General features: G+C 40.3%; 1 long non-coding RNA gene across 1 annotated transcript in view; it reads right to left on the bottom strand.

The window, feature by feature from the left end:
* Positions 1-12,613, bottom strand: part of LOC103279865 (uncharacterized) — a 79,711-nt gene that overhangs the window by 1,789 nt on the left and 65,309 nt on the right. The gene's annotated exons all lie outside the window — the stretch shown is intronic.

Raw genomic sequence — 12,613 nt, 5'->3', positions numbered from 1 at the left:
ATATGATAAAAGACTGTACAAAATATTGTGGCTTTAATGCGACAGAGTATGTCTCCAGAGGCACCACCTTCTAGCCATATGAGAATCCCGTTTTCCATTACTTCATTGTAATGTGGCAGGAAGACAAACGGGAGCCAGAGATTCCTGCAGAGCTTTTGAGGAAACATGGAGGGGAAAAAATAATAAATCAGTTTCTGACTAGACAAGGATCATTGTAATTGAGAGAGACAGCTTTTAGATAGCCCAGACTGGCTAAACATCCCAAAGCTATTGTTTGAGATGGTTAAAATCTTTGTTTACAAGTTGTCCAATCAGTTTGTAACAATATAACCTACTGCTAAGCAACTGAACATGTACTGTTCTTTGAAATATTTGCAGGAATAGTCTGTGGCTATATATAATTTTCTTGGTTTACAATGGGTAGCAATCATGTAGCTCTTCAGACATTGTTGGACTTCCCTGGATTCTTTAACCGTGTGGGGGAAAACTGGTGAAAGTTATATACAGCAACATCAAGAAGGCTGTATAATCTTCATCCTTGGTTTAATAAAGTTTTAATCAAGTTTAAAGTGGAATGGATAGTTGGTAGTTTTACAGATAGATACTACCACTCTCATCATTTCATTAGAGGTCATGCTTATGAAGGCAGATGGAAATTGTGATCCAAAATGCACACAGGATCACAGGTTTCTGAAGTCCTGAGATTCCAGTGGTATGCATCCATAACTTGACCAAGAAACAAAACACTTTATTTCTTAAGTATATTGTATTAAAGATTTCTAAATATATAAGACAAAACAGTAACAGAATATAGAACAATAAAAAAGAAAAGCAAACTAAGACAAAAAGACCCAAGATAAATACCAAAGAAAGGAAGAACAGGTAAAACTGACTTTCAGTTGATTTTTTCATTAACTTCAGCCTTCTTTCTATAAAGTATATTCATTAATAATCAAAATCCATATATTCCTTATACAGTCAATAGAACATATATTTATTAAGTGTTTATATTTAATAATCTTCAACTATTAGCATTATACCTTCTCAAATAAAATCCTAACACTTCAACTACCCTGTTTCCTCTAAAATAAGACATCCCCAGAAAATAAGACCTAGTAGAGGTTTTGCTGAACTACTAAATATAAGGCCACCCCCAAAAGTAAGACCTAGCAAAGTTTTTGTTTGAAAGCATGCCCACCGAACAGAATACCAGAGCATGCAGGATCAGTAAATGTACGTACCATAGAGTGTTGTACATGGAAATAACGGTAGTAGCAAGAAATTCTTGATAGGACTCGCAGTTTGTCTGGTTATGCTGGTTTGCGATGACAACTACTGTACAGTATATAATAAATGTTCATTTTTTTGTTCAACAATAAATGAATTCTTCATGGAAAAATAAGATCCCTTAACGCATCTTTGGGAGCAAAAATTAATATAAGACACTGTCTTATTTTGGGGAAACATGGTATTAACTACATAGACCATATATATTTTACATTTTTGAACTACTCAAATTACCTCCTTCAGTCATCATTAAAGCAATCAATATATGATAACATCAGATGTGCCTCCAAACAAAACACAAAATTGCCTTCTTTCCTTCATTTTTATTATCAATCACTAGACCCATTAACGTAATTCTTTTACAAATGGCATTTAGTAATCTTTTAAAAATAATTTCTTAGCTCAAGAACCTTTATATCACCTCCTTCATACCAAATCACCATCAAACATGTCCCATTTTAACATCTAAAGCCGAAACAGCCAAACATCTCTTTCCACTCAGATTTCACCTTTAGACATACATCTACAAGTTTACACAACCCCTAAAAGGGGGCAGATTCTTGTTACAGTAGAATCTCACTTATCCAAGCCTCGCTTATCCAAGCCTCTGGATTATCCAAGCCATTTTTGTAGTCAATGTTTTCAATATATCGTGATATTTTGGTGCTAAATTCGTAAATACAGTAATTACAACATAACATTACTGTGTTTTTTGAACTACTTTTTCTGTCAAATTTGTTGTAAACATGTTTTGGTGCTTAATTTGTAAAATCATAACCTAATTTGATGTTTAATAGGCTTTTCCTTAATCCCTCCTTATTATCCAAGATATTCGCTTATCCAAACTTCTGCCGGCCCGTTTAGCTTGGATAAGTGAGACTCTACTGTATTAATGATCTTATCCTCATTTCCTTTCCAAAACCCTTACCACCAAAAGCCTTTGTTTTTCTTCCAAAGCCTATCCCATAGTTACTATTTCATACTCCAAACTGGCTCCTTGGCCTTCCTCTTTCATCTGAAATCCAAATAATTCCCCTAATTCTCTCAATGCATCCCCCAAATCCTTAATATCTGCCGTACTATCCATCAATCTGAATCTCCAACTCACGTTCTTAAGATTGTTTTGTTATCAATTGCATTTCTTCAGTCTATCTTGCCAAATCACTAAATCACACCAATCTTCCAGGGGTTACATCTCTGTCATTTGCCTATTAAACAGAATCTTGCCATACAAAGAGTTAATAATTTGCCTTCATAGTTCACAATCTCTCCATCACTATGATGACACAACCAAGCATTAACCGTCCCTTGTGAAGATTGCTTTGAATGAGATGCTGCCTCCCAGCCAAAACAATTACATTTTCTCTACACACAAAAATCAGCCTCTTTAATCCATTTTTGCTTGCAAAATGAAAACCAACCAACCTTCCAATTTTTAAAAAAATATTTTTCCCATTTCATTTCCTATGTACTCTATGTAAATAAGAACTTTACATTTTCCTTCTCTTTTTCACACAGGTTTTTTAAAGACTTTCTAATCTCAATCTGCAAAACTTCTTAAAAATAAACCTCAACATATCTCATATCCATATGAAAGATGGGAAACTCACTGAAGCATGGCACCATCACTGGGTTGAAGATTTCTTTTTAACCCTTAAAGCCAAATATTAATAAAGAAATGGGTTTTTAAAAAAGAGTATGTATGTGTGGTTGCTTGCTTTCAGCTCATCAAGGCTTGCATGCAGTGGGAGAAGCTTGGTGGATTTGTTCACTGGTTTCCCCCACTACTTTGCTCCCGAACAACTGCAATAGTCTCAGAAAACTTAGACCCCTATTAGCTATCATCTCCTCACTCTTCCCTTATCTGGTGAGAGAATCACTAGTTGGAACCTGCCTGTGAACCATTGATTATCATCACCCCCACTCTCTCTTTCACAGAGTCCTGCAAAAAAAAATCTCAGCCTGCTATTATCACTCTGGAAGTCAAGAAAGAAAGGACTTTGTCATAGCCTGATGAAGTGATCACATTTTCAATTGTCAGTAAAGGAAGTATTGAAGACATGTGTTTTTCCTCATCCAGCCCATTACCTCCTCCAGGCATTCATTCAGAGGAGACACGGTATCCTTAGGTGTAGCTGCTTTTGAAGGATGGAAAAATATATTTGGGTGTCATCAGCATACTGAATAACACCCTGGCCCATACTGTTTCATGTAAATATTAAAAAGCATTGGGGATAGAATGGCACCTTTTGGGATACCCCATAGCACCTCCTTTTTTGAGGAGCAGCTATCCCCAAGCACCACCATCTGGAACCTGTCTTGAGTGGTACAACCGGAGCCACTACATCATAGTGCCTCCAGTGCCCCAAGCGTTCCAGAAAGATACCATGGTCAATTATATCAAAAAGTCACCGAGATGTCTAGAAACACCATCAGGAACACACTCCCCTGTCCGTGTTTCAATGGAGATCATCTATTAAGGTAAAGCATAGCAGTCTCAACTCTGTATCCTGCTCTGAAGCCAGTTTGAAATGTGTCAAGGAAGTGTGTGTTATCCAAGACTTCCTAAAATTGGAGGACAACTGCCTTCTCAATCAACTTGCCCAAAGAAGGGAGTTTATACTACTCCCTTCTTTGCCATGCAGACTAGGACAATAAAAGGCAGGTAATAGAATGCTGACTCTATTAGCAACAGAAAAATAACTAGCTTAGTGCACAAGCAGTAGCTTACACAACTGGTGCTTAAATCCAGTACTGCTTAAATCCAGACAGCCGCTTTCATTGTCCTCGATGTGTAATGATGGGGAATATAGGAGTTATCTCCAGCATCTGGAAGCCTTACATAAAATGACATGGAGGATTAGATTCGGCTCACTGGCCTTGAGTTCGGCACATCTGCCTTACGATGTCCTGTTTGGTAGGCTACTTGACGGATCTGGTTGACCACTAAGGTTAAAAGGATATTGGAACTAGGTATAAATTTGGTCTCATTCAGCAAGGTTGTTCTTGGAGAGGAAGTTCTTCCCTCCCTCTGTGTCCTGAAAATCATCTTCATATATATCATCCAGTGGGAACAAGGGTGTCATTGCATTTAGAAAGTGCTGCCATGTGTTCAGTAGTACTGTTTGGAGTTGAAATCCCAGAATCCTTCAGACGGCCTGGCCAGCATTCATGTAATTCTCCCAATAAATTCAGCCAGTCTAAATGAAAAACAGCTTGCTGGTTATTTAATAATAGATACTCTAAAACACGAACATACAAAAAACATTTGGCTGGGTACTCCAGCAGACGTGCCCACAAACACACAGCTTGGGGCTTTCACGTGCTAATAGCACTCACAAAGAATTCGATCCATAAGCTCATTTGGGCATTTCTTTGTCACGTTTCCGGATGCAAGCTGGTCACCAGGCAACAGTCATTCAGATTTTTTTAGAGATCTATTTTTGTGTGGTTTTGGATACCAACAACTTTCCTCCACCATATAAAGGCATAAAGCTTTTTAGTTACATCGGAGGGGGTGAATTTCATCTCCAAATTTGAGGCAACAATGATGCAAAAGGAAGCCAAAGTAGAAGCACGTATTTTGAGGAACCTATTTCTGATGTGGGCAACTTCTTCAAGATTGAGCACTAAGTCAAAAAGAAATTCCTGTTGTTCTTCAGTGCATTCAAATCTTTTCCATATTATGAAGATCCTAAGACAAACCTATCATGGAGTATTCTTGGCAAAACATTCTCTCAGACTGCAAGAGTGTGCCCCTTACCCAAGGATCACCTAGTGGGTTTCCTTGACTGAGTAAAGACACAAACCCTGGCCACCTGGGGTTATAGACCAACACTGAACCACTATATCATGCTTTTTGAAGACCTGTGGCCTAGAAAAGCAGGCTTACAATACTGGGGGCCTTTCACACTGCAATATTACAACATTATGATGCCACTGCAACTGTCATCAGTCATGTAGCCGGGGGGGGGGGCTTGAGGGGCTTCAGCCCCACCCGAAATTTTCAGGGTGGTCCACGAGAAGGCCTTACATTTATTATTAAAACAGTTATGTTTATTCATATAATGATCTGTTCACCATGCTCAATATATCCCATATGCATGGGGGTATTGGGATAACAATACAAAAGGTTTGCTAGAGTAGATCCTCTCTCACTCAGACTCAGCCCCCCGAACTAAAATCCCAGCCCCCCCCCCCCCCAAATCAATATCCTGGCTACGGGCCTGACTGTCATGGTTGCATCCTCTGGAATTCTGAGATTTATAGTTTTGCCACAGACACTAGAACTCTCAAAGAAGCTTAAATAGCCTTCCCTAAATGGCAAACCTCGGGGGTCTATAGAGGCTTGCTGGGAAAATGAAATCATAGTCCTATATATATCTTCTATATATATAAATGTTTTGATAGTTTTTCCCTTAACTTAAACAACAAAACTACACAACCAAAAAACACCAAATTTGGCCACAAAAGACATGGTCATCCGGTCTGTGTTTTTACATCAAAAAAAGAAAAGAAAAGAAAAGAAAAGAAGTCCTAATTAGAGGGAGAGGAATAACTGGTTTTTCCCATTGCTGCCAGTTAGAAGGCTAAGCTCCACCCACTTTGTCTCCTACCAACCCATTCAGCCATTTAATGGCGTCCAGGGCCTCTTCAATCAGGCCTCTTCCACACTGCCTATAAAATACAGATTATCTGATCAGAACTGGATTATATGGCAGTGTAGACTCAAGGCCCTTCCACATAGCTATATTGCCCATTTATAATCTTATATTATCTGCTTTGAACTGGATTATCTTGAGTCCACACTGCCATATAATCCACTTCAGTGTGCATTTTATACAGCTGTGTAGAAGGAGCCTCATATAATCCAGTTCTAAGCAGATAATATAAGATTATAAATATAGAGTCTCACTTATCCAACATAAACACCCCGGCAGAACATTGGATAAGCAAATATGTTGGATAATAAGAAGGGATTAAGGAGAAGTTTATTAAACATCAAATTACATTATGATTTTTCAAATTAAGCACCAAAACATCATGTTATACAAAAAATTTGACAAAAAAAGTAGTTCAATGTGCGGTGATTCTATGTAGTAATTACTGTATTTATGAATTTAGCACCAAAACATCACAATGTATTGAAAACATTGACTACAAAAACATTGACTACTAAAAGGCCGACTGAGTTGGATAATCCAGAACATTGGATAAGCGAATATTGAATAAGTGAGACTCTACTGTAATATGAAACATTTACTGTGGTCTAATAATACAGAACAATATAATCTCTAAAACCAGGGCAGTAAATAAAGAGCAACACTCTGAAAGCAGGGAAATTGGGAATTCCAGAAAGGAAAAAATCAGGGCCAGCTAACACTTCCCAACAAAGGATTCCCCCAGGGAGGAAGCAAACAGGCTTTGAAGCAGCATGGCCATTAAATGCTAATAAAGGTAGCTAATTGCAGCATTCATACCTGCCACACTGAGACTATTAATTGCTATTCAATCTGGCCAACCAAGGATTCCGCAAGGTAGAAAGCAGCCAGGCTTGCAAGCAGAAAGGCTATTCAGTGCTATTCAACCTGGCCAACCAAGATTTCCCCTAGGTAGAAAACCCCAAGCTTTGAAGCCACGAGGCTACTCTTTCCCATTCAACCTGGCCTAGCAAGGATGCCCTATGTAGAAAGCGGCCAGGCTTTTAAGCTGCAAGACTATTCAGTGCAGTTCAAGCTGGCCAAACAAGGATTCCCCTACTAAGGAAGTAGCCAGGCTTCAAAGCGGCTCTTTGATTGAGGGTGCTACTCCAGCTACTCCAGAAAACGGCCAGGCTTTGAAGCTGCAAGGCTATTCACTGCTATTCCACCTGGCCAACAAATGATTCCCATAAGCCACAGCAACGCGTGGCCGGACAAAGCTAGTTTAGTATAAAACGAACCCAGAAATGAAGAAAAGGTAGAAAGGAGATGTGATAGCCATGTATAAATATGTAAAAGAGTGTCATAAGGAAGAGGGAGCAGGTTTGTTTTCTGGTGCCCTGGAAACTAGGACTTGGAGCAATGGGTTCAAATTACAGGTAAGGAGATTCCTCCTGAACATTAGGAAGAACTCACTGCCTCGGAGTGTGGTGGAAGCCCCTGCCTTGGAAGCTTTAAAACATAGACTGAATGGCCATCTGTCAGGGGTACTTTGATTGTGCTTTTCCTGCATGACAGGGGGTTGGACTAGATGGCCCATATGGTCTCTTCCAACTCGATTATTCTATGATTTTATGAAGAGTTTGACCCTGCAAATGTCTTGGCTTACAGAGAACAATCCTCCATGGATAAAAAAATTCCACAGTAATTCAAAATATTTAAGAGGGGGTAAGGTGCCTTGCCTCTGCCATATAAGTGGTTTTTCTAAACACTTTAGTACTAATGCAGGGCAAAGTTGTGTGCATGATTGTGCATTATTAAACAAGCTCATCAACTTCTATCACACAAAGGACTTTATCAGATGGCAGTATTGAGAGGCATCATTAAGTTAAGTAAAGAGAGGAATTGCGAGCTGATCATGCTTTCCAGTCCTCCCTCGTTCATTTTCATTCATTCTCATCTCATCAGACTTTTAGTACTTCCCCATAGGTGCCTGCTATTTTCCTCATCACACATAGACAATAGGTCACCGCCCGCAGCTATTTTTCTTCATGCAAATCTGCCAGAATCCCTTTCCATGAGATGCAATTGTTTTGTATCTAAACCCATTGGACCCTTGAGACAGGGATGCTGTTTTAAACCATTGCTTTCCATGGGATCCAATTGTTCTGCATCAAAACTCATTGGACCCTTGAAACAGGAGGGACATAAAAATAAATGGAATAAGCCATCTATCTCTATCTGGTTCTCTAGCAACACTCGTCTATGTGTGTCAAGTCAGACTACACAGAGAAGCCATTGAAATCCACAAGCATGTGGACAACTTCAACAGAAAGGAAGAAACCATGAAAATGAACAAAATCTGGCTACCAGTATTACAAAACTCCAAAATCAAAACAGTAGATGGGAACCAACACAATGAGGACTTGACTGAACAAAGGATGCCCCCAGGCAAGGGACAAAACATTTCCAGTGCCAATTAGGGTGATTAACTGAAACATTAATGCTGGCTCCCAGTGACAAAGAACTCTTGCCACACCTTGGACTCTACACAGATATATATTCTTTCCTTTCCTGACTTAGTTTATCCATACCTCACAACCTCTGAGGATGCCTGCCATAGATGTGGGCGAAACGTCAGGAGAGAATGCTTCTGGAACATGGCCACACAGCCCGAAAGACATACAACAACCCTGTGATTCTGGCCATGAAAGCCTTCGACAAAACAAATTCAAAAATAGTTTCTATCAGTAGTATTAAGTCTTCTCCCAAGTAAGAGTCTACAGGATCACAGCCTGATTCTCCATGCTGAGTGATCATTGTTAACATCTATTATAAATGAGGTTATCTAACAGGCTGGGGAACATAGTATCCTCTAGAGCAGTGTTCTCAATCTGAGGTCCCTAGATGTTTTTGGCCTTCAACTCCCATAAATCTTAAGAGCTGGTAAACTGGCTTGGATTTCTGGGAGTTGTAGGCCAAAAATATCTGGAGACCCAAGGTTGAGAACGACTGATCTAGAAATCTCCCCCACCCACCCCATGCACGCACACATACACACGCACACACACACACACACACACACACACACACACACACACACCTCAAATTCCCATCACTGGCCAGTTGTGAGGAGCAATTACCATTGTATTCCATCAGTGTCCGAAGAGGCATAGAAACTGTCACCCTGATGTTGTTGTTGTTGTCTCTTATCTGCCTCTCCTTATGGCTCGAGGCAGATTACAGAACAATTAAAACACATAAACATTGCAAAAACACCACCAATACACATATTCAAATGTACCTTTATAAAAGCTACACACCAAAAAATGTATTAAAATACACAAAACAGAGATTAAACAAAGGACACACATTTAAAATTTTAAATTCATGCTTAAAGACATATAGTTCTTGATGTCAAAATAATATCCCTTTGCTTTAAAATGAAAGGGTGGTTGGAGTTTGCCCATGCTGTACTTCAACTTTCCTCAGTTTTTTGGATGTGTAGGACTACGACTTCCATCATCAGCCAGAATGGCCATTGGTCATGCTTATTGTTAGTGATTGGGTTTTTTGTCTGAAGGAAGGAGCCTGGGAGAGGTCACTATAGATAAAGACACTTAATATCACATATAGTAGATACGTCTATTTTTAAATGCCATTTAACATTGAATGACTCCAAGACTCGAAACATGGGCCTTATTGAACTTCTCTCTGCCTTCTCTGAAATCGTTATATCTTTAATTTCAACATCTTAAAAGGGAATACCGAGGCAGATCGCTGATTGGTTCATGTTCTGGGCTTTTCCCACTTTGCTCAGAATCTGCAAAACATAAGAGCTGCTGTTGTCTGTGTACAAAGCTATTGACCCAATTTTCAGAGGGAAACAATTCTGTAAAATAAGTAAGGTCAATTGCCTCCTGATGTTGTAAAAATAGTAAACAAGATTACATGTTGGAAATGTTGTTATGGAATATTTTTAGTGCTGGCTCCAAGAGCTTCTCGGTTCCATTGGAGATGTTGAGGTATACTTCTATTCTGTTTGTCAGTCACTGGGTAATTGAAAATTGATATTGCTTATTGTTTCTGCTAGGATGGAGGTAGGATTAGGAGCAAGCTGTTCTCTCATAGCCAATGGGTGAAGCCGAGGTGGACAATTCTCCTGTATTGTAGTCTCTGAGAATGGAAATGGGGGCTGGTTTAGGGTTGGGTTGGAGGAGGTGTTCTTCTTTTGGCCAATGGATAAAGCCAATCTGCTCTTCATCTTTTCACAATATTCTTGCAGAGAGCACAGGGACTTTAAAATTTCTCAAATTACCATCAATCTCAGCCATGCCAGCTATTCAGTCCATCAGAAAACACATGGACCTAAATAATTTCTCCTTCAACTCTTCAGCCCTAGAGTAAGTGCCAGCTAAATGAGGATTTGCTGAATTTCAATTGGCATAAGCTCTAGTCGTCCTTGATCCATGGTAGGGTACAATGGAAAAGCCCAAGACAGCTAGTCCCGCCCTAGATGCTTTGAGTCCCGCTCTTGGGGGAAAGGCAGAATATCAGTAAAGTGATTCATTAATGGCGATTTTTTTTGTCCTATTCTTATCGTGCACCATTACAAACCAGGCTGAAAATAGAACAGAAGCTGAAGGTGATACAGAATACCATCAAATCACTGATTAAGCTATAAGCAACAACTTTATCAGAGGCTTTGTTAACTGAGATATGCCTGTATGTTATTTTGATGGGTTTTCAGCATTTTTTTTAAATTGAAGAGATGGAGATATGGGGGTCAAGGGGAATTAATTTGTTGCAGCAAAGTATATACTTGAGTATAACCCTAATATAAGCCAAGGCTACAAAAAACTGGGAAAACTTATTGACTTGAGTACTTATTTAGGTGATTCCTCGTTATCCGAGTATGATGGTCCTCCAAGTATAGTGTCTTGGCAGTGGGTAGGTAGGTGACTGTGGAGTCCTATCTTGACCTGGATGTTCTTTTACAATGAGGACATCAGATTCCAGATGGAAAGTGGCCCCGGTCAGGGTTGGCCTGATACGCCTTCCTCTTGACATGTTTCTCTCTTTTCCCCTCCATTCGTGCCTCTTTGAATTCCACTGCACTGCTGGTCACAGCTGACCTCCAGTTAGAGTGCTCAAGGGCAAGGGCTTCCCAGTTCTCAGTGTCTATGCCACAGTTTTTAAGGTGAGCTTTAAGCCCATCTTTAAATCTCTTTTCCTGTCCACCAACATTCTGTTTTCCATTCTTGAGTTGGGAGTAGAGTAACTGTTTTGGGAGATGGTAATCGGGCATTCAAACAATGTGGCTAGTCCAGCGGGGTTGATGGCAAAGGAGCATTGCTTCAGTGCTGTTAGTCTTTGCTTCATTCAGCACTTTAGCATTTGTCCGCCTGTCTTCCCAAGGGATTTGCAGGATTTTTTGGAGGCAATGCTGGCAGAATCATTCCAGGAGTTAAGTGTGACTTCTGTAGACCGTCCACATTTTTCAAGAATATAACAGAGTTGGGAGGACAATAGCTTTATAAACAAACACCTTGGTGCCCCTACAGATGTCCCGATTTTTGAATATTTACATAAAACTGTAATTTAAGATAAGACTTTCCAACTCTGATTAAATCATTATTCTAACCTTTTTATTATTTTACTCTATTATTACATTTATAACTTTACTCTAATAATAACTATTATTATTACATTTATTATTTTACTCTAATAATAATGATTACTATTACATTTATTGTTTTACTCTATTATTATTGGGAAACGCTGGGGAAATTGGGGTGGGAAAGAAGGGCAGCTGGAAAAGATTGGGATGGGGAAAGGAAGATTGCAAAATGAGCAAGACTGGGATGCAAAAGGGGGCTGGAAAAGTGGAAAGATTGGAGTGGGAAGAGGCAAGTGGAAAAGTGGGAAAGATTGAGATTGGAAAGGGCTGGGAAATTGGGAAAGACTGGGGTGAGAAAGAGGGGCTGGGAAACTGGTGGGAAAAGGGACAAACCTGAAATGGCAAAGAGAGGCTGGAATCTAGGGAAGGCTGGGATGGAAAGAGAGCTGAAAAAAGAGGGGCTGGGGATATTAAAGACGGTAGTAGGAAAGGGGAAAGTAGAAAAAGGGAAGACTGGGGTGGGAAAGAGGTGCTGGAAAAGTGGGGAAAAACTGAGGTGGCAAGGGAGAAAGTGGGAAGGACTGGGGAGATGAAGCCCTCTACTCCGCTCTTGGCAAAGCAACCCAGCTGCGTTGCTCTGCTGAGAGAGGAAGGCATTTGGGCAAGGGAGATGGAGGGAAAGGCGCATCTGGGGCAAGGGAAAAGGAAAGAAAGGTGTGTGTGTGGTGAGGGAGACAGAGGAAAAGGTGTGCACAGCGAGGGAGGAGGAAAGAAAGGCATGGGGCGGGAGAAAAGGAAAGAAAGATGTATGCGTGGTGAGGAAGACAGAGGGAAAGGTGCATGTGGGGCGAGAGAGAAGCAGGGAAAGGTACGCACAATGAGGGAGGAGGAAAGAAAGGGGTGAGAGAGATGGAGAGAAAGGCATGTGCGGGGTGAGGGAGAAGAACAGAAAGGCATGTGCAGTGAGGGAGGAGGAAAGAAAGGTGCAGAGAGGAAGAAGGAGAGAAAGGAATGCTGGGTTGCTGTGCGGAGAGGTGAGCGTCCTAGTGGAAGGCATGGCCTTTCG

The sequence above is a fragment of the Anolis carolinensis genome, chromosome 4, assembly GCF_035594765.1.
Source record: "Anolis carolinensis isolate JA03-04 chromosome 4, rAnoCar3.1.pri, whole genome shotgun sequence".
Classification (NCBI taxonomy): domain Eukaryota; kingdom Metazoa; phylum Chordata; class Lepidosauria; order Squamata; family Dactyloidae; genus Anolis; species Anolis carolinensis.
This window is presented reverse-complemented; position numbering and strand designations above follow the sequence as displayed.